Source organism: Maylandia zebra, linkage group LG3 (genome assembly GCF_041146795.1).
Source record: "Maylandia zebra isolate NMK-2024a linkage group LG3, Mzebra_GT3a, whole genome shotgun sequence".
Taxonomy (NCBI): domain Eukaryota; kingdom Metazoa; phylum Chordata; class Actinopteri; order Cichliformes; family Cichlidae; genus Maylandia; species Maylandia zebra.
Window position 1 is genome coordinate 41,858,424 of NC_135169.1, and position 19,958 is coordinate 41,878,381.

The window sequence follows — 19,958 nt, forward strand, 5'->3', positions numbered from 1 at the left end:
CACTTTTCATTTGGTTTAACTTACTGATGCTCATGGAGATTGCGAATAAAGCGCAGTAATCCCAACGTGTTTTTAGTGTAGGGCTTTTTACCTTCCAACTTCTGAACCACAGCTTGTGAAAACTGCAACAAAGACATTAATCTTAAATTTGATTTTAGGAGTATAGACATTTAATCTGGGGTGTTGCAGTCATCTGATTTTTCCACAGTTTAAAGGATCTGTCCACAGCACATTTTTCTAGAGAATCAATCAGCTCCTGTTCAGCGTTTCGATAGTTTGCTACCTTGTCCCTGTTACGATCTTTCTCAAGTATTCAGTTTTCCTGGAAAGACAGAAAGTATAAATTATGCTTTAAAGTACAAAATCAATATATACAAAAGCAGAATTAATGAGCATTTAGAAATTTAAGAACAAATGTGTAACAAAAGGATTTAACATTAGCAGCAAATGTTAGCTAGGTTGATCCTGGACAATCAACTGTAGCTCAGTTTGGTCTAACATGAACATCTATATCCCTGCTTGACTGACAGAAACCAGGAATCATAAAAAAAAAAGTTTGTATGACTTCCTTACTTTTCAGAAGTCCAGAAGAAGAGATGGTTTAAGCATTCTTCTACTCTGGGTCTGTCCTTTGGCTCTTTGTTGATCATTGACTCGATGAGATCCTTTGCCACCTCATCTTGAACGTGATCCAAACTGTACTTCCCATAGTAAATGTTGAACTCACCTTCAAAGGATTTGCCAAATGGATGGTGGCCTCCAGAGAGGATATAATAAATCAGCATGCCTGCCACCTTAATAATAACACATATTATCAGGTTAGATATGTTTAACAAGCCATCTTTCAGTTAATCAAGTTTGTGTTCAGACTTTACCTGGATGTCTGTGCTTGACTTGTATGATATGACAGATTCTTCTGCTAAAGTCTCTCGGGCCATCCAGCATTTGGTTCCTGCACTGCGTGTACGTAAAGTTGTTTGGCCTTTGAGTAAGCGTCTGCTTATGCCAAAATCAGCTAATCTTGCCCTCCCAGTAACATCTGCAGGAAGAATTATGTGAAATAAAATCATATCTGGTAATCATAAATTAAAATGTTTTTTTCTTGAATTTCAACCGTGTCTTACCAATCAAAACGTTCTGGGGTTTGAGATCTCGGTGAAGAATTTTAGGATTTTGACAGTGAAGCACCTTTAGACTTTCAAGAATTTGTTTGACAAGTTTCTTTAACATCAGTGGGTCATGGTCATTATTCTTGATATATTCTTCCAAGGTGTATTCACAAAGTTGCAGACAAAGATATCCAAAGTTCTCGTCCTCTGCAGCATCAACATATCGTACGATATAAGGATGATCGAGTTCAGGATGTCGTAGAATTCCTTCTTCATTCTTCAGCACTTCATAGTTGCTCTTAGAAATTCTCTTAATGGCAACTTCTGTGCCGTCCTCTCTCAGCCCCAAGAAGACTTCAGTACCATCGCTTCCTTTCGCTATTCTGAATTCTGCATCATTCACATAAATAATGCTTCTGATTCTGGATATTTTACTGTCATCTGAGCCAACAAGTTTCTCCAGTTTGTCCTTCCACCTCTCGCTGATTGAAAGCCATTTTTGTTTTTCTGCTTTTTCAATGACGCTGTATTCAAAGGGCTTTACATTTGAAGTTGATTCTATAACAGGAACTTTTGTTGTTGGATCAGTTGCTGCAGTGGAAACTTCATCATTTAGATCTTCTTGCTTTTCTGTCCTTTCCTTCTTTTTCTTCTTCTTTTTCTTCTTTTTCTTCTTGGATACAGACGATGCTGCATTTCCCTCGCATTCTGAGTTTGGTTTACTCAGGTAACTTTTCAGATTTCTCAGCACCTCTTTCAGCTTATCATTCATTTTCATATCAGCTGATGTCAGTATGTCCTCGGGCACTGAAGTTACACCCACTGATGTAAAAATGTTAGCTGATTGTTCGATTAACCGTAGGTTTGCCAATATGCCGTATGTATAGACCCTGATGTTAGTCGGGAGCTTCTCATTTACAAAAGGGGCAATAATAGCATAATTCCTCTAAAAACTCTAAGTCCCAGTCCTGTGTGCCTTTTGTTTTCTGTGTTATCACATACAGTGTTTGTAGCAATGATTCACAAACACCACTGTCTTGTGAGTCAAGCTGTTTCAGTAGTTGTTGAACTATTGCTACTGCATGCTCATTTGTTATGTCATACATTGTGCAGAAAACTGCATTTAAACTTTGAACTGCCAGCTTTACATGTGTCTTAGTGATGTTTGGAAAACGACTGGCTGCACCTGCAATATAAGTATTCACATTTCCAGTTTCCTTTAGCCATTTAATACACGCCTGGCAGTATTTATCTGCATCTCGCCCTGTAACAGTAAAGAGAAGTTCAATCATGGTTACATGGTTCTGAGGATCTTCCAACAGCATCTGACTGTTAAAAGTTCTGAACACTTCTTCAGGTGTTTTTTCAGAAAAAGCGATTCTAGCATCCAAAAAATATCTGATTTTGGAGCAGAGTTCATTTCGTTTGGATGCAATTTTATTAATCATCTCAGATAATCTTTTGTTTTGAACAGGATGCTCAGGATGAGATATAGGTAAGAGTGTTACCGGTGCACCAGCAGAGAGGAGCATGTTTACGACATCTTCTCTGTCATTGTTGGCAGCAGTAAGTAGTGGTGTGAAAGCATGGCATCCATTTGGATCAGCCTTTGTTTCTAGAAATTTCTCCACAAAAAAAAGTGGAGCCTTGGAAAGTGAGACATAATGCAAAGGTGTCCAGCCATATTGAGAGGGTTTATTTGGGTCTGCACCCTGTTTTAAAAGATAAGAACATATATCTCTGTTGTGTTTTACAACAGCAGCAATCAACGGCGTTATGCATTCCTTCCACTCTCTAGAAGGGTAAAGTCCATTAATGTCATTGTCCCTCAGTAACTTCGTGAGCTCTCTGCGGTTATTGTTAAATATACACTGTACTACAGGATGTGTGTCTGTTGGTTGGGGGAGTGTCAGTTGAAACTGTGCCACTGGAAAATTCATTTCTTTGCTTGCCTGTGGAAGAGAGAAAGCATTAATATTAGCCAAGTGATACTGAATTTGGTTCTGCTTTAAACTTGGTTTCAGAAACTTAAACAAAACTCTGTGCAAAAATATAAACTTGGAATAGAGAGCAACAGATTTGGACACAAATAATAAACGTAATATTATCCATCCATCTTCTTCCGCGTATATGGGGCTGGGTCATGAGGGCAGCAGACTATGTAATGTTATATCACAATATAAAGTAGTGCATTTGTATTTGGAGACAATTTACACGGGTTCTTAATCTCAAAATCCCTAAGATACTGAAGTATATTCTTAACAACTATATCTTAGACAAGGGTTGCCATACCACTTAAACTTTGAACTTCCTTGTTGAACAAAGTAAACAAACATAACCCGACCCAAACATTGCAAATGGGATCAAATTACAACCCAACACTCCCCGTTAGGATGCACCTTGGACCCAGTACAGGTGGTGGGAGACAGAAGGACTCTGGCCAAAACAACATCTCTGATGGACAGAGTCTCCCACCCCATGCATGTAGATGTTGCTGAACTGCAGAGCTCCTTCAGTGACAGACTGCTGCATCCTAGATGCATGAAGGAGCATTTCCGCAGGTCCTTCCTCCCTGCAGCTGTCAGACTGTACAATCTGAACTGCTCCCAACAAACATAGATGTTTACATCAATGCCGTAACTGCAATAAGTTAGTTAATTAACCATTTCGCACTACAACCTGCTTTGCCTCTTACCTGTAATTATTTTTATTTAATTTAATAACTGTACAGTACTCTCTGTTTATAGTAACCATCATCCTTAATGTAAATATGTAAGAAAAACTGTGTATGTTTCTGTTCCGTGTCCTGTGTATTGTTTGTTTGTATATTTGTCTTTTTGGCTGCTGTTACAACCAAATTTCCCCTTGTGGGACAATTAAAGGATTCTTCTTCTTCTTCTTCTAGCTCAGTGCTTTTCTTAAACAAGCAGAGATTATTTTACAATACTTTTGTGTATATATATATATATATATATATATATATATATATATATATGTATATGTATATATATATATATATATATGTATATATATATATGTATATGTATATATATATATATATATATATACACACATATATGTGTATATATGTATGTATGTATGTATGTATGTATGTATATATATGTGTGTGTGTGTGTGTGTATATATATATATATATATGTAAGAAGCCCTTGTTATTGGCACCGGTACAGTCGACCTGACTGAGCATGTGACCCACATGCTGTAAGGCTATAGCCAGAGCAGATATAGCAGAGCCCGGAAACAAATCCACCCCAATGTCTTTTACTGCCTGTCTGCCCTCTGCTCTCTCTCCCAGTTTTTTCAGTCTTTTCTCAATAAGGCTAAAAAAACCAACAACTTAAACAACAATCAGAGGATTGTAAGTAAATTAACTTACAGCGTCGACGTAAAGTACAGCTGTTACATTTAGGTCAAGATGTCAGGTATCTTCTGGCTCCTCCCATTTATACAACACATACAGCAAAATTGTTAGATAGGGAGTGGGTGGGGTTGAGTGTATGTCAGGATACAAGATATTTTTGTACTGCTGCTGCCAACCTAGCCTGCAGGTTAATGATTTATTCCTTACAGCGGTATTATCAAATATGAAGATTTTGCTGGCAACAAACATCCTGCTACAGTTGGTAACATGTTTTTCGAAGAGTAAACCTCCAATGTTCTGTAATGGTCCCTTGGCCTTGTACTCAGGGTTTTGAGTTTTGGGGATGATGAGGGGGTTTCTAGTTTTTGTTTTTTATAATCTTGTATTTTGGTCCTTTATTCTTTATTGTTACTTAGCCTTGTGGTTACAGAGTTCTATTTAGTTTCTTGGTGCTTATTATGATCCTGTATTCTGTGCCTTTTGTTCTCTGCTTGCTTTAGTTGTTAGATTTGTCTCTTCCTTTTATATTTCCATTCTGTTCCTTTTCTCTTGTTTCTCTTGTCTGTTTCAAGTTTGTGTGTCTTCATCCAGGTTTCAGTCTTAGTTATTTCCTGTGTTATTCTGAAAGTCTCGTGTCTCGTGTGCTTTGTGTTCAATTCTACTTTCCCGGTTTCTTTATTTTAGTTTCAACTGTCTTCTCACCTGTTGGCTGTTTGTGTGTCTGATATATTGTCTCAATCTTCCCTTGCCTTTGTTGTGTTCTCTCGCTCAGCTGTGTTCCTTTTTTGTGTGTTATCTGAGAAGAGTTATTTTGGGGGTTGTTGCTCCTAAACCTGCTTTTATTTCTTTAGAAACTTAGCAATAAAGCTGTTTTTGAGTTTTCTGCTTTCTTGCACTTTTGGTCCAATTCTTGCCCTCATATAGCTCACACTGACATAATCTTTGTTTAATAAATATTATTTCTTTTCTGTTATTTTTTTCAAAAAAAGAGCAAAAAAAACCCCCAACAACAACATAGTTTCATTGTATATGTGACAATACAGACGGTAAAAGACTATTCTATTTTGTTCTATTTATTCACATTCTATTGTAGTTTCCCTTAAAAAAGTGATTCATATTTTTTTCTGAGTTTTAATCGATACTGTATCATAAACCCATTGACAACTCCAATGATTAACACATGATAAAACACAATTCACGATCATATTTTCATACATTTATTGATAATTAACTGATTAATCTTAGCGCAGGCCTATATCACTAGAGTAACATTCAAGTGTAAACCAAAATCTTACAAAAAAATGTTTGATAACATTCACACTGAAGCATTTTTCTACAGTCATTTGTTAGTACCCACTGCGATCAGTGACATTGGAGTGAGATCTTTTATATTTAATTTTTGAACGTGCAGTTTTGGTTCACTGTGTCTACAGAACGTCTGATGTTGAAATCCAGAGGACCTCCGTGTACCAGCTATTTATAGTCCAAGTGTGGTAGTTGTGGATGTCTTTTTAACGTCACGTTTTTATACTGCTTCCATCGGCTCTGTATTCACATGTTTCCAGAGGGTGGAGGGCATGTTTTCTCTACATATACAGTTATGTGTGAAGGAATGCGAGTGATCATCAGAGATGTCTGAGATGGTGTGGGCTCTTGAAATAAAACAAAAGTGAGCAGCTGAACGGTGGCTTGGAGCAGAAATGTCCCCAGCTCCTCACAGTCACTCCACAAAATATGCACATCAACAAAGACTGTCGAGCAGATGGTCATTCATACATACACACCTACACAAACTTCTTGTACTTTCAGTCGCAACTTCTATCAATCCAGCTACTGATCACAAACACATTCACTTCCCTTTTAAACCTATTAAACATATTGTATTACTTTTAAAAGGACTCCCAAACCTTTTCTAAGTACTAAAATCATTATTTTACATTTTAACATGGAATTCAACATTTTTAATTTCATGTAATTATAATAGCATTCATAGATGGCCTTACCCAAAACTCCTTAGAACAGGTGTACAGAGTGTAATTTAATAGTTTAAACACGGTTTTTGGTACAATAAGTGAAACACCAAATGAGCCTGAACTGGCTATAGTTCTCCAACACTGATATCTGGGAATGAGTTGCTAACATGTGTGAACACAGGGATCCTTTTACACATGAAGACTTTAAAACACAGCTAAGGCTGTCAGTGTTTCTAAGTTATTAGTTTTGCTTCCATGAATCTTTCAGTGTGGCAGCCTGAGAAGAATTTAAAATTCTGAAAACATTAAGAAACTCAGATTAAAAAATAAAATGTTCTTCTTCTTCTTTCAACTCCTTCCATTAGCATAAAAAGAACAAAAGGGTGCAGAACAAGAGGCAGTTGCTGTACTTCAGCATCTAGCCAGGAATACAAAAGAGGAGTGAGAGGAGCATAAAGAGGACAATCTTTTTAAGTAGCAGGTCGTTTCAGATGCAACATTTCCATCAGCTCAACAAACATCAGCAAACACAATCTTTGAATAGAATAGAATAGAATTCAACTTTATTGTCATTGCACATGCACAGGTACAGGGCAACGAAATGCAGTTTGCATCCATCCAGAAGTGCTTTAGTGATATAGATATATTACAATATATATTAGCAATAGTATAGATATGTAAGTATATTACAGAAATGGGTCTATTATGGTATGTTATAATGTACACGGTATGAAGTATGTTGTGAATATTCTATAACTAAGTATGTACAGGCTGTAGTGAGTACAAGCTATGTACAGGCTATGAACAGGATATAAATATGAAAAACTATACAAAATATGAAATAAATAACTTTACAGAAATCTGAGATATACAGCTATACAGAAATGGGAACTATGCAAGTTGTAACAGTTGTTGGATTAAAGATTATTGAATGTACAGAATGATTATTTACACAGAGCTATACAGTAGTGCAGTTAAGATAAGTGAGGGTGTAGGTAGTTTCTACAGAGGCTATATAAAGTGCTAGTGGTTGTGAGTGGTGGTGTTTGAAGTGTGCTGCTAGTGAACGGTCCAGCTGCTGTTTGGAGATAAGAAAGGAGAGCAGAGGAAGGAGAGAGGTTCGATTTAAAGGTAAGGACTGCTGAGTAGGATTTGATAAACTGGAAGTTTAAATATTATATGTAAGTCCTCACGTTTTAAAATCACATATTGGATCTGTACATGTGACATTACATTTTTCAATATATTGAAAAGTGCTGCAAAACAAACTAAGCTAGACTAACTATAAAGGTTGCATGAAAATAATCTACAGTTCAGTATAGGATAAACTGGCTTGCAGCTCGCAGTTTAAAGTAAAGCAGTGTGTTGGACTGGTGCACGGTGGTTGTGGTGCTCATGGTGAGAGTTGGGTCACATCAAGTGCAGCTGAGATGATTTTGAGCTGACGATGCTTAGATTTATTCACTGAGTACCCTTCATACTGTTTAGTATAAACACAAGATAAACAGTGTGCTGTCAGTGTAGATGATGGAAATCAGCCTGGACAACTCATAAAACACCTGCTTACTTCTTGTTAAATTCAGGTGTGTAAATCCACAAAGAGCAATAAACCTCAGAGCCAGTAGCGGTTTTAGATACGGGCGACACGGGCGGTTGCCCGGGGCGGCATCGTGGTGGGGGGCGGCATCACGGGCATCAGCAAAATAAAAATAAAAAATTGCTCCTACTCATGCTGCCCCGACATCAGCCAGCGCATAGTGGGAATGGCATAGGCACGGATCGGTTTTCTATCGCCCATTTGCTGGGTGTAAGAGGACGGTGGGGGATTCTCTGGCTGGCTGGAACGGCATCTAATAACTAACTAATAACTAACTCGCAAAATAAAACAAAATAAAAACAAAACAACAAACACAAAAACACCAGACATTATGATACAGACTTATAATTTGCACCGATGTTTTTTCGAAATTCTATATGTTCAAAGTGAGCGCGAGAGCCCTCGGTGCGCCTGCTCACTGCCGAAGTCAAAGTAAACTTTATTGTCATCTCCGCTACATACAGTCCAGTATATAGAGAGACGAGACGGCGAGGCTCCAGTTACAGCAGTGCAAGTAAACAAACAATAAATATAAGAAGAGTAAGAAAATAAATATACACTTTAGGACTCGGGTAAAGGGATCAATAACAATTTAAAATTTACAGTTTGATGATTTAAAGTCTCATACACAACCTGTTGAAAGGGGAGGAGAGCCCTGCTGCTTCCAAATAGAGCACATTTCATTCATAATGTTGTAAATCCAAGCCCATTATGTATTCATGATTTGAATCCTGGGTTGTGTGAAATCCCAGAAATACACCTTAGACAAAGTGAATCTGTGAACTAAGGTGTAGGTCTCTTAGGTTATGTTGTGGCGATCCTCAGGTTGGGGAATGGGTGCTCATACTGGAGTGCAAAATTAAAACCAATGTAAGATGGACACGAAAAGTTCAAAGCCATCAGGTGCTCAGTTTAGAAAAAAGAGAAAAGAAGAGGAGGAGAAACGAGCAAAAGATGCAGGTAAGCAGATGTGTCATTGGATAATGGCAGGTCATCCTGAAACAATCAGAATCAGAATACTTTATTAATCCCTAAGGAAATAATGTGGGTTACAGTTGCTCCAAAAAGAAATGGTAAAAATAGCAACAGTAACAGACTAAACTCCAAACAATACATTATGTTACAGATTTTAATATTAATTAGTCATTGTCAATTGTTGATTTGTCCTGTTCTCATTGTATGACGAATTATGATGGCTGTTTGGTAGCCATTTGCATACAATGCATACTCTCCCTCTCTTCATATGTGAGTGTGTGTGTGTCTCTGGCGAAATTCAGTGTGGTTCTGACAACAGTTTTATGTTAATGTACAATCCTTGATATGTTTTATGTGTGTGTGTGTGTGGGGGGCCACTGCTCAGAGCACCAGCAGCCCAGATCAGCTGATCACAGCCTGTACACAAAGAAAATCTGCTGGAACTCTGAGTAGAAATTGTGATTCTTTTTCCATTGCTGAGCCACTACGACTGATTTTAGAGTTCTCCCACCTGCTGAACCCCACTTTAATAATAAATGAATATAACACAAGTTTCAATTAACTTTGGACAAAAATAGCTGGTAGAAAAATCCTCAGACCCGCCCCCTGGAAGAGCCCCACCCCGATAGGAAAGAGGTCCAAGCCCCCCCAGACACCCAGCACTTGCTGACAGCAAGTGCTTCAAAAACAGCACTTTGTTCTCCTGCAAACTGAATGTAAATTGATGATTTTGAAGGGAAATCCTCTTTCTTTCTGTTATTTAAACCAGTTAACAGAAGGATGACAGGATCACATCATATATGCAGTACTGTGCAAAAAATCTTTAGCCAGGTGTAATTGATTTATTAAAACACAGAAATACAGCATATAATGAATGTTTGCAATTCTAAGGAACTTCAAAGTCAATGATTAGCATGACAGAGCCTATGTTCCAGCAGTGAGATCATTTCTGATTCAGTGAAAAGTAGATGAATCAGCTGATGGTTCAGATGCATCTCTCAGGTCCTGTGTGGAGACTTTGCTAGACTTCTGTCTGTTTCTTAAAGACATGACTTTCAGATGCTATTCAGCTGGTGTAGATAGTGGGGTTTTTAGATCTGAAACATATTCTTTTGTCCTCCATTCATCCAGTTTCACGAGATAACTTTTTGGTACAAGGACTGGACTGAAAAAGACCGAAAAGAAAAACTTTGACAGAGCTTCAGAAAGCCTGGAGGAAAATCAGTGCTTGTTTAATCAAATGTAATAATACACATTGACCAAAATGTCCCAAAGTAAAGCGATCTCTCTGCTTTCTTATCAAACAGCTTGTGTCATAAAGCTTTGCAGCCAACCTTTACTTTGCCGCCATCTTGTGGCAGCAGCTGGCTACTGTTATTTCCACATTCGCATTTTGGTTTTCTGTTCAATCATATTTTAAAACAAACTCCTTGAACTCATTATTGGATTGAAGTACTATATGAAATATTAGTGTTAGGTAAGTCCCCCATTTCAGTTTATTAAATTTGATTTTGCTGACATGTCCTGGAGATTTACACTGACAGCAGGTCTGCATTACATCATTATGTTAGAGAGGCTGATGGAGGCGTAAACTCCCTCCACTACGGTGTGTATTGGATATGAGCTACATTTAATCACAGTTTTCTCATTTGTCTGAATATTTGAGTTGAATCAGGTTTCACTGTGTAAGTTGTAGATTTGTTCCCTCTGTGGAGTCCACAGCTCCATGAGTGAGCCGCTTCAACGACAGCTGGCACAAAAGCTCTGTCCTGACTGCTTTTAAAAACACAGTCACCAAGTCTCATCAAGAGTTTGACGATGACGATCAGAAAGTAGGCAGCTGTCTTTGTGCACTACGCAGCACACTCATCTCTGTTTGTACATTTGCACCTGAAACTGTGTTTTGTTCTGTGTGTGTCTGTGTGCGGGATGCCCACGAGTTCCTCGTCTGTGCTCTGGATGTGCTCCAGTGTGAGTTCTCTAAGCTGCAGGCAGAAGCAGCTGCCTTGGACAAACCTTCCATCTGTCCAGTTAGAGCTCACATTGGCTTCACAATGTTGAGCATACAGTTCTCTGTAATCCCGGAGTGGTGAGCTCGGACACTATGCTTGACATTTGCTCAGAGAGGACAAAACAACTATAAAGCACACCAGTCTGTGGTTGTGAATGTTTGCAATGTACTGTTAGATCAAGTATCATGTTTCACATACTTTATACAGTCACAAGGTTATACAAACCTTTTTGCCAACTCCGCAAAAGATTTAAAACAAATGTTATTTATGCATCTACAATGTGCATATGACTGAAGAAGTCACTTGGATGAGTGACGAAACGTTTCTTCCACTGAAAATGTCCAGATGAACAGAATCAACCTTTTGGGATTTACTTACCTGGATAACTGAGCATGCATCAAGACATATAATGTGCTTACATTTTTGAGATGTTGGAATTGAGTATATTTATTTTTTATGGTCACAATGATACTGATTGAAATACTGACCAGTATTCAGGTTTTTCAATTGTTGTGTCCATTCATTGAAGTGTACATACCTGCATATAGTGTGCCATGGCAGTCCTTTAAACATGGAAACTGATCTACTATTGATGATGCGAAAATTGCCTTTATTCCTAAAGTTGGGCTGTAAGCAAGACCAGTTGCATTTAATTGGTTAAAAAAATTGGATAAACAAAAACTTCATGTAAAATAAACAAACACAAAGAGCAGAAGCTTTGGGGGGGGAAAGAACCCAAATATCTTTAACTGATCCTCTTTGTCTTCATCAGCCCAGTGCACACACTTCAGGAGCTGCCACTGGTGTCATTTTACTTGGGCCAGCACAGCTCAGTGTCCCTGACGTTCTGATCAAGAAGCCCCTTTATGTACAAGAAATAATCAGCTTTCTCCACAGCGCTCCATTAAGTGTTAAATAAGTATCCGGGTCATGCATCTTTCATGTTTGGATATGTGCTCGTTTTCTTCAAGACTGGCAACCAAGGATGCACCTATGGATGTTCTAAAGTTAAATAATTAAAGTTAAAACCATTTCATTGTCAATTAACATGGTCAATTGTTAAAGCAAAATAGAACATTTCTCATTTTTAATTTTTATTAAAATGAATGTATTTAGACAGACCCAGCACACACTGGAGAGATTATATCTCTCAGCTGGCCTAAAGTGTTCCCAGGCTTGGGAACGCGTGTTCCCAGAACTGGATATGTCTAACCTTATATGGTCTTGGTGGCCTGTCTGGGCCTCTGGGTTATCTTTGCAAGAAAATTGGCCACTTCCTTGATCATGCTTATCATGATTTTTGTTTGTTTGATCTTTTTCATGTGTTAATGATGCATTTTCTTGAAAGGATACTTTCATTTCTGTTTATAGATTAGTTTCCACACAGAAATGGAAGAACTGAGGCAGCAAATGCAAAAGAAAGTCTGTGCTTTCTGGGAGGCACTTCTATATGTGGAGCTTCATTTGAAATGGGTCTAGTTTGTTAACAGGAAATCCACCATTACATGGGCAGGAAATGCTGTTCAGACAAAGAAACAAGACACATAATGGAAACAGATTCTGATAACATTACAGCTGCTACACATCATGCAAGTTTTCTCACAAGGAGAGAGGAAGAGCCTCACTGACAGAGTGATGTCTCTTACTGATATCCCCAATAAACAAAAATTGTGTTGTATTTCAAATAAAACACTTTTTTCGAGAATATGCTGCTGCTGCCTTTACAAACTGAAAACTGAGAAACACTACATTATAATACCAGCAGGCTTTGGACTTGCATACTGATAAATTCAAGATACAGCTGTTCATATTGCCAAGAAAACTATCCTCATTTACTGGAGAAAAAGTAAATGTTTCCACTGTTTTCATAATTCCATAATTATGAAAAAGTTATTATATTATAAATTATGTGTTTTCCAGTTGACAAAATACAGGAACTATGGGCTAAAAAAATCAAGTTCTAAACTCCATCTATATGATCCAATCAGTAATATCAATTTGAGAATCGGAGTCTAATTAAAACATTTTCTTTTGTAATTCTTCTTCTTAAAGTTGGGCTGTGAGCAAGAACAGTTGCATTTAATTGGTTAAAAAAATTGGATAAACAAAAACTTCATGTAAAATAAACAAACACAAAGAGCAGAAGCTTTGGGGGGGAAAAAAAAAGAACCCAAATATCTTTAACTGATCCTCTTTGTCTTCATCAGCCCAGTGCACACACTTCAGGAGCTACCACTGGTCAGAATCAGAATACTTTATTGATCCCTGGGGGAAATTATTTTTTGTTACAGTGCTCCATTACAAACCAACATAAACCAACATTAAGACAAGACAGACAATACGCTAACTAAGAATAGTACAATATATACATATATATACATACATAAGTCACTCATAAATAAATAGCTGGAAAAGAAACGTGTAATTGTAGCAGTAACCAGTGTGTTAAGTGGATGTGTTGTACAGGGAGATGGCCACAGGCAGGAAAGATTTCCTGATAGAGAGTGCGAGGACAGTATCAGGTACCCAAACCTCTATGAGAAAGGCAGCGAGAAAAGACTAATGATCCAGCATGTGGAGCCAGTCATTCCAATAACATGGACAAGTACGAAAAGGTGAAGAAAATTGGGGAAGGTTCATTTGGAAAGGCTATCCTGGTCAAATCCAAAGATCGTGGACACCAATATGTCATCAAGGAGATTGGCATATCTGGAATGTCCAGCAAAGAGAGGCAGGAATCTCGGAAGGAAGTTGCTGTTCTTGCCAACATGAGTGTGTGGTTTTTCCCATATTACTAACATGCCAATTTGTTTGTTGTGATTTATTATCAGCCAGACTCATATTTGCTTTAAATGTCAAATTTATTTAAGACGGAGTGATTTATCTAAGTCTGGGGTGGTACGTGTTAACGGCCGCTCATAGATCCTACCTGCCGGATCTTCTTTTCATTGATATTGCTGTTATGACTGATGAAGCCGAGCTGTTGATTACCTGGCTTCTGTAAAGGCACGGTTACTGTTACTGGTGTTAGTTTATGCTTGTGCAATAAAACTTATAAAAGGCAGCAATCAGATGTCCGAGCCTGAGTACGACACAGTTTCATCAGTTAAAACACACCCTTACGGTGGGAGTTTACTAAATAAAGGTAGTTAGCTTAGTAAAAACCGTACAATGAGTCATCCAAACATCGTCCAGTATAAGGAATCTTTTGAAGAGGGTGGCTGCCTGTATATTGTGATGGACTACTGCGAGGGTGGAGACCTATTCAAAAAGATCAACTCTCAGAAAGGGGTACTGTTCTCAGAAGCACAAATCCTAGATTGGTTTGTGCAGATCTGCCTTGCGCTCAAGCATGTACACGATCGAAAAATTCTCCACAGAGACATAAAATCACAGAACATCTTTTTGACAAAAGAGTTTGGAGAGTTTGGAATTGCAAGGGTGCTGAACAGCACTGTAGAACTGGCAAGAACATGCATAGGAACACCATATTACCTGTCACCAGAGATCTGTGAAAATAAACCATACAATAACAAAAGTGATATTTGGGCCCTAGGGTGTGTTCTGTATGAAATGTGCACTCTTAAGCATGCATTTGAGGCTGGCAACATGAAGAACTTGGTTCTTAACCCTTTAAATCCCAGTTGTATTACATGAGCGCCCTGTGTTTTTAGCCCCAAAAAACAAAAAACTAAATATTTAAAAAAAAAAACATTTGAAGTAATATTTGATTGTTATTATAATTAGGCCTTTAGATGGACAAAAGATTGGCACCAACATTCATTTCGATCTACTTTTATTTTTTTTTGCAGGAGCAGAAAATGGTCCCCAGGCGGCCAAGCTGCTGCTGCTACGCCGGGATTAGTGCCTCTCCCGCGGGGTCTATCTCGAGCAGCCCCGGGCAAAATGGCTGGTTCTCGTGTCTCCAGCAAACACGTCCGATACCACGTGACAACAAATACGTCATTTCCTGTTGATTAAAAAAAAAATGCACCCTCTAACATCCCTAAGGGGAGAAAATGGTCCCGCCCGAGCAGCGGGCCAAGCTACTGCTGCACGCCGGGAATGCGTCTCCCTCTCCCGCGGGTCTGTCTCCAGCAGCCCGCTGGAAAGGTGTACTTTCGAGCAGGCGTCAAATGTGAACCAAGGGCGCCACCTGGTGGACAAATAAAAAAATTACAATTCTAAGGCCCCTAGTTCAAAACGAAACTGAAACAGAAATCATGACGATTACTTTAACGGTAATAATTTTGCAGTGAAAAATAGCGTTTATAATGGAAGTCAATGGGCCGAAAACGGTCCCCAGGGTTACGGGTGTGAGGATTTTTGCTGCTCAGCCATTTTAGGCTGATTTAAGAAATTCACACTGAAATATTAAAATTGACAGAAAAAAACTATCCTTTGGCAAGTTTGGTTATATTCCACTGAACACAGTGGAAATGGCAGGCATTTAAAACATGAAAATGGCCGAAAACGGTCTCAAGAAAGCAGGAGGGTTAAGATAATTCGTGGGTCGTACCCTCCTGTGTCTTGTCACTACTCCCAAGAAGTGCGATCTCTCCTTGCACAGCTGTTTAAACGCGACCCTCGAGAGCGACCCTCAGTCAACAGCATACTGGACAAACCTTTCCTCTCCTGCAGGATTGAGAAGTTTCTCACACCACAGATCATTGCTCAGGAATTTCGCCATACTTTTCTTCACAAGCAGCCTAAATCGGGTGTGGCACAGGTGCCATCAGCCTCAGCCCAGAAGATTACAAAACCAGCCGCCAAATACGGAGTGCCTTTAACTGTGAGGAAGGTCCCAGATAGAGCCAGAAAGCCTGCAGACAAGAAACCAGCTGGAAAACACAAACCGGCCCTTCTCCCAGCAACCCCCCAGAGAAGAGTGAGTAAGTGGAAGAAGAGAGGAAAAAACACGAGGATGGCATCAGAAAGAAGAGGATGGAGATGATTGAGAAAGAAAGGAAACAGAGAGAGCAGATGTTCATGTTGAAAGCGGAGCAGATGAAGAGATATGAAAAGGAAAAGATCAATCGAATAAACCAAGCTAGAGAACAAGGCTGGAAGCATGTCTTGAGTTCTAGTGGAGGTAGCAGCCCAGAGAGAAAGTGTTTTGTAGGAGGTGGAAAGAGAGGTGCACATGTTGCTGCTGTTCAGGGTTCTACTCTAGCTCCTCTCCCAGGTAAAAGCTCTTATGAACACTACCATGCAATCCTCGACCAAATGGCTAGACCGACGCCTAAAGATGTCAGCAGGGAGAGCTCCTCAGCTGGACCTTGCAGTCCCATTCGTGTACCAGCTGCTGCAGGCACAGTGCTTCCTAACGGCCCTGCTCGACGACTAGACCATGACGTAATCAAGAGAGAACTCCACAGGCTGCAGCATGTTTCCAAACAAGCCCATATTAGCAGGCAGCGCGGTCAAATGGCAGTTGGGCGAGCCTTTCAAGTTGAGGAGTTTTTGCAGCGGAGGAGGGAAGCTATGCTCAACAAAGCCCGTGCTGAAGGACAGCTGGAGTACTTGGCAAGGCTCAGACAGATCCGCTTGCAGAACTTCAATGAGCGCCAGCAGATCAAAGCTCGACTCAGAGGAGAGAAGTATGATAGCGATGGTTCTGACAGCCAGGAGTCCAGTGAGGAGGCCGAGCTCAGGAGAAAGAAGATAGAGGCTTTAAAAGCACAAGCTAATGCCCGTGCAGCTCTTCTCAAAGAGCAGCTAGAGAAGAAGAGGAGAGAAGCATATGAGAGAGAAAAAAGGGCATGGGAGGACCATCTTGCAGCACGAGGGGTCAAAGGTGGCATGGCGGGAGCAAATATAGTGGCCTCAGAAGCAGTATCGTCTACCTCTGATAGTCCTCTTCCACAGCCAGGCCCCTCTCAGCCAGAACCAGCTGCCAAAACTCCAGCCCTGCCTACACCCAAACCCTCCACCCCAGCTATATCCATGACTGCTGCCCTAAAGAACGTTGGAGCAATGACGCCACTAAAGGAGAGCTTGCCTGAACCAGAGTCTGCAACCATGATCCAGAGTGAGAAGAAGCAGATTCTGCGCAGACTTAACCAGAACCTTAAAGCTCAAAGCCCAGTGGAGGAGGTGGAGGAGTCTCCTTCTGCCCCAGCAGAATCAAGTCCTGCTCCAACCCAAAACCAGTCTGATACAGACAAGCGCCCCTCTTCCAATGAAGACCGGAAGAAGTGGGAAGCAGCAGAGCTACCTGTACTTCCCGTGGCTCAGCAAACTTTAGAGGAAACATGTGCCACAGGAAGCACCACTTCAGCATCTCCAGATGGTAGGCCGTCCTCTGGTGGTGACAGGAAGAAGTGGGAGGCAGGAGTTCCACTTGTCCTCTCTGCAGCTCAGCAAACTCTAGAGGATACATCCCTCATGACCATTGAGCAAACAGCGGGCGAAGTTATACAGATGGCTGTGCTACAGGAAGATGCTCCCAGGAAGATGTGGGGAGCAAGTCCAGACTCTCAGGTGCTGAAGGTACTTAAGGAGGCAGAACTTCAGCCACTCACTCAGCCACTGGAGACTCTCACCATATGTGAGGACGAATCTTTTAGTCCTGTTAAATTAAACCAGATGACAGCAGAAGCTGGCATTGTGAAGATACCTAAAGAAGTGTTACCCCCTGTAGTGGCTGAGAGTCCTGCAGCTACAGATGTGGCCTCACATCAAGAAATCTCCATGGCTGCTGCAATAGAGAGCCCAACACTGCCAACCAGCGTTACTGAGACTCAGGATCCAGCAGACTTGGAGTCGGTGTTTTTAGAGGAAACCCCTAAACAGGCCTCACATCCTCCAAACAGTGTGCAGCAGGCTTGGGAGCAGGAAGGCCAACAGCAAATGCCAGCAGAGGGCGATATAAGACCAACAGGCAACAAAGAGGCTGAGCAGAGTGCAGACAAAGCTCCTGAGCCATCAGCTCAGCATGAGGAGCCCCTATTTATGAAACTGTGTTCCCCGGCCCACCGACGCACTGCCGCCCTCGCTATCCTCTCAGCCCAGTCCTCCATGGATGAATCATCCTCCTCTCTGGCCTCTCGCTCACGCTCTGTCTCACCTCTACGCTCCAAACACCAGAATGCACTCCTCATTGGTCTTTCTACAGGCATGTTTGATGCCAACAACCCCAAGATGCTGCGGACATGCTCTCTACCAGACCTGAGTCGACTCTTCAGCTCTCAGCAGGACGTTACAGTGACTGGCGAGGCTAACGTTGCTCCAGACAACAACCTGGAAATTGAGGACCTGGATGAGGCAGGAAAAGATGATGACCAGTCTGAGACAGAGGATGCTTATGAAGATGAAGATCTGCGTGACATCAGGGCATCCATGGAGAGACTGCTGCAAGAGGAGGTTGGAGCTGGCGACTTTAATCGAAACCCTTCTGAGAGCGGAGACCAGGAGCTTTTCAACAGGATCGCAGCTGAAATCAATCAGGACAACAATCAGATGGCGGTAGACGATGATGACGATGAAGATGAGGATGAAGAAGAGGAAGATGATGAAGGCGATGAGGAGGAAGAAGAGGAGGAGGAGGAGGAATGCTCAAATGGAAGTCCTGCTGATGAGGAGGCAGGGGAATTGCTTACCAATGGTGTGGGAGAGGAGAACCACAGTAATAACAGGCAGCTCAATGAAGAATGGCATTCGGATGGCAGCGGAGAGATGGAGCATCATGACAGCATCTTCAGCCGTCTGGAAGAGCTTCGGTTCAACCTGGAGCAGCAGATGGGTTTTGAGAAGTTCATTGAGGCCCACAATAAGATTAAGGCCATACATGAAGATGAGGACGAGAATATTGACCTGGGCTCCAGTTTGGTCCTAAGCATTCTGGGAACTGAGCACCAGCATCTGTATCCCAACATCCTTCATCTAGTGATGGCAGATGGCGCTTATCAAGAAGATAACGATGAGTAATGTTTCGTGCAATGGAGCTGCTGGCAGCTTTGACAGTCTGCTAGCAATCTGATGTCTTTCTGTGACACACACGATCGGCAGAAGGATCTATGCATAAAGTGTCCCAGCCTCACATTTAACAGTGTTTCAGGCACACTTGCATGATGTATAACTAATACACTCAAGACTGTACTTCATACTTTGACTATCATCACCTGACACTCTTTTCTAACCAGTGTTCTTTAAAAAGTGCATTATGGAAAAAGACATGTGTTGTTGTTAACCAAAGTTTACTGCAAAATCAAGTAAATGTTTCGTCCACATCTGTGAGTGAAAGACGCACATGGGTTGTCACGATTAAAAGCATAGACTTTGTTGTGTTTAACATTGTTGTTGGTTCAGTTGGACTCTTTGGTGGGTGAAGATCTGGTCCTCTCAGGTGCTCTCTTTCTGTCCCATCCTCAACCACAGCTTCAGAACTTTAACCAGGTGAGGATTTTATTCAAAACCAGTTCAGCCTCTTTTTCTTGTGATTGTTGTCACCAAATAAGAAGTTAAATAATATCTAAGGCATTTTCCATGTTTCGTACTGCTTGGGTTAAATTAAGCAAAGTTAAACATTTTTGTGAGTGAGACTGTTGTATATGTTGCCAAGGAACTGTAGCAAGACTGTGGTTGGTGTGACGAGTGGAGCAGGAGTTGTACTGATGATATAACTTGTCATATCGACGCTAACAGTAAATCATTTTTGTTTCTAAATTTAAATACTGCAGAACTTTATATGAAATAAAAACCTTTTTTAAAGAAAAAAAAAAAGGAAAGATTTCCTGTCGTTCAGTGGTGCTTTTCGGTAATCTCAGTCTCTCACTGAACGAGCTCCTGTGACTGACCAGCATGTCATGGAGTGGGTGGGAGGTGTTATCCAACATTGTCTTTATCTTGGACAGCATCCACCTCTCCGACACCACCTTGAGGGAGTCCAGCTCCATCCCCACAACATTA

General features: G+C 40.6%; 1 non-coding gene and 1 pseudogene across 1 annotated transcript; one reads left to right on the forward strand and one right to left on the reverse strand.

The window, feature by feature from the left end:
* Positions 1 to 658: 658 nt before the first annotated feature.
* LOC106674460 (uncharacterized) lies at positions 659 to 1,592 on the reverse strand. The gene is made up of 3 exons (XR_013097317.1): positions 1,125 to 1,592; positions 876 to 1,039; positions 659 to 794 (listed from the first exon to the last, which is right to left on the reverse strand). It is a non-coding gene; the product is annotated as an uncharacterized LOC106674460 (transcript).
* Positions 1,593 to 13,585: 11,993 nt separating this feature from the next.
* LOC112430868 (serine/threonine-protein kinase Nek1-like) lies at positions 13,586 to 19,663 on the forward strand (annotated as a pseudogene).
* The last annotated feature ends 295 nt before the right edge of the window (positions 19,664 to 19,958 follow it).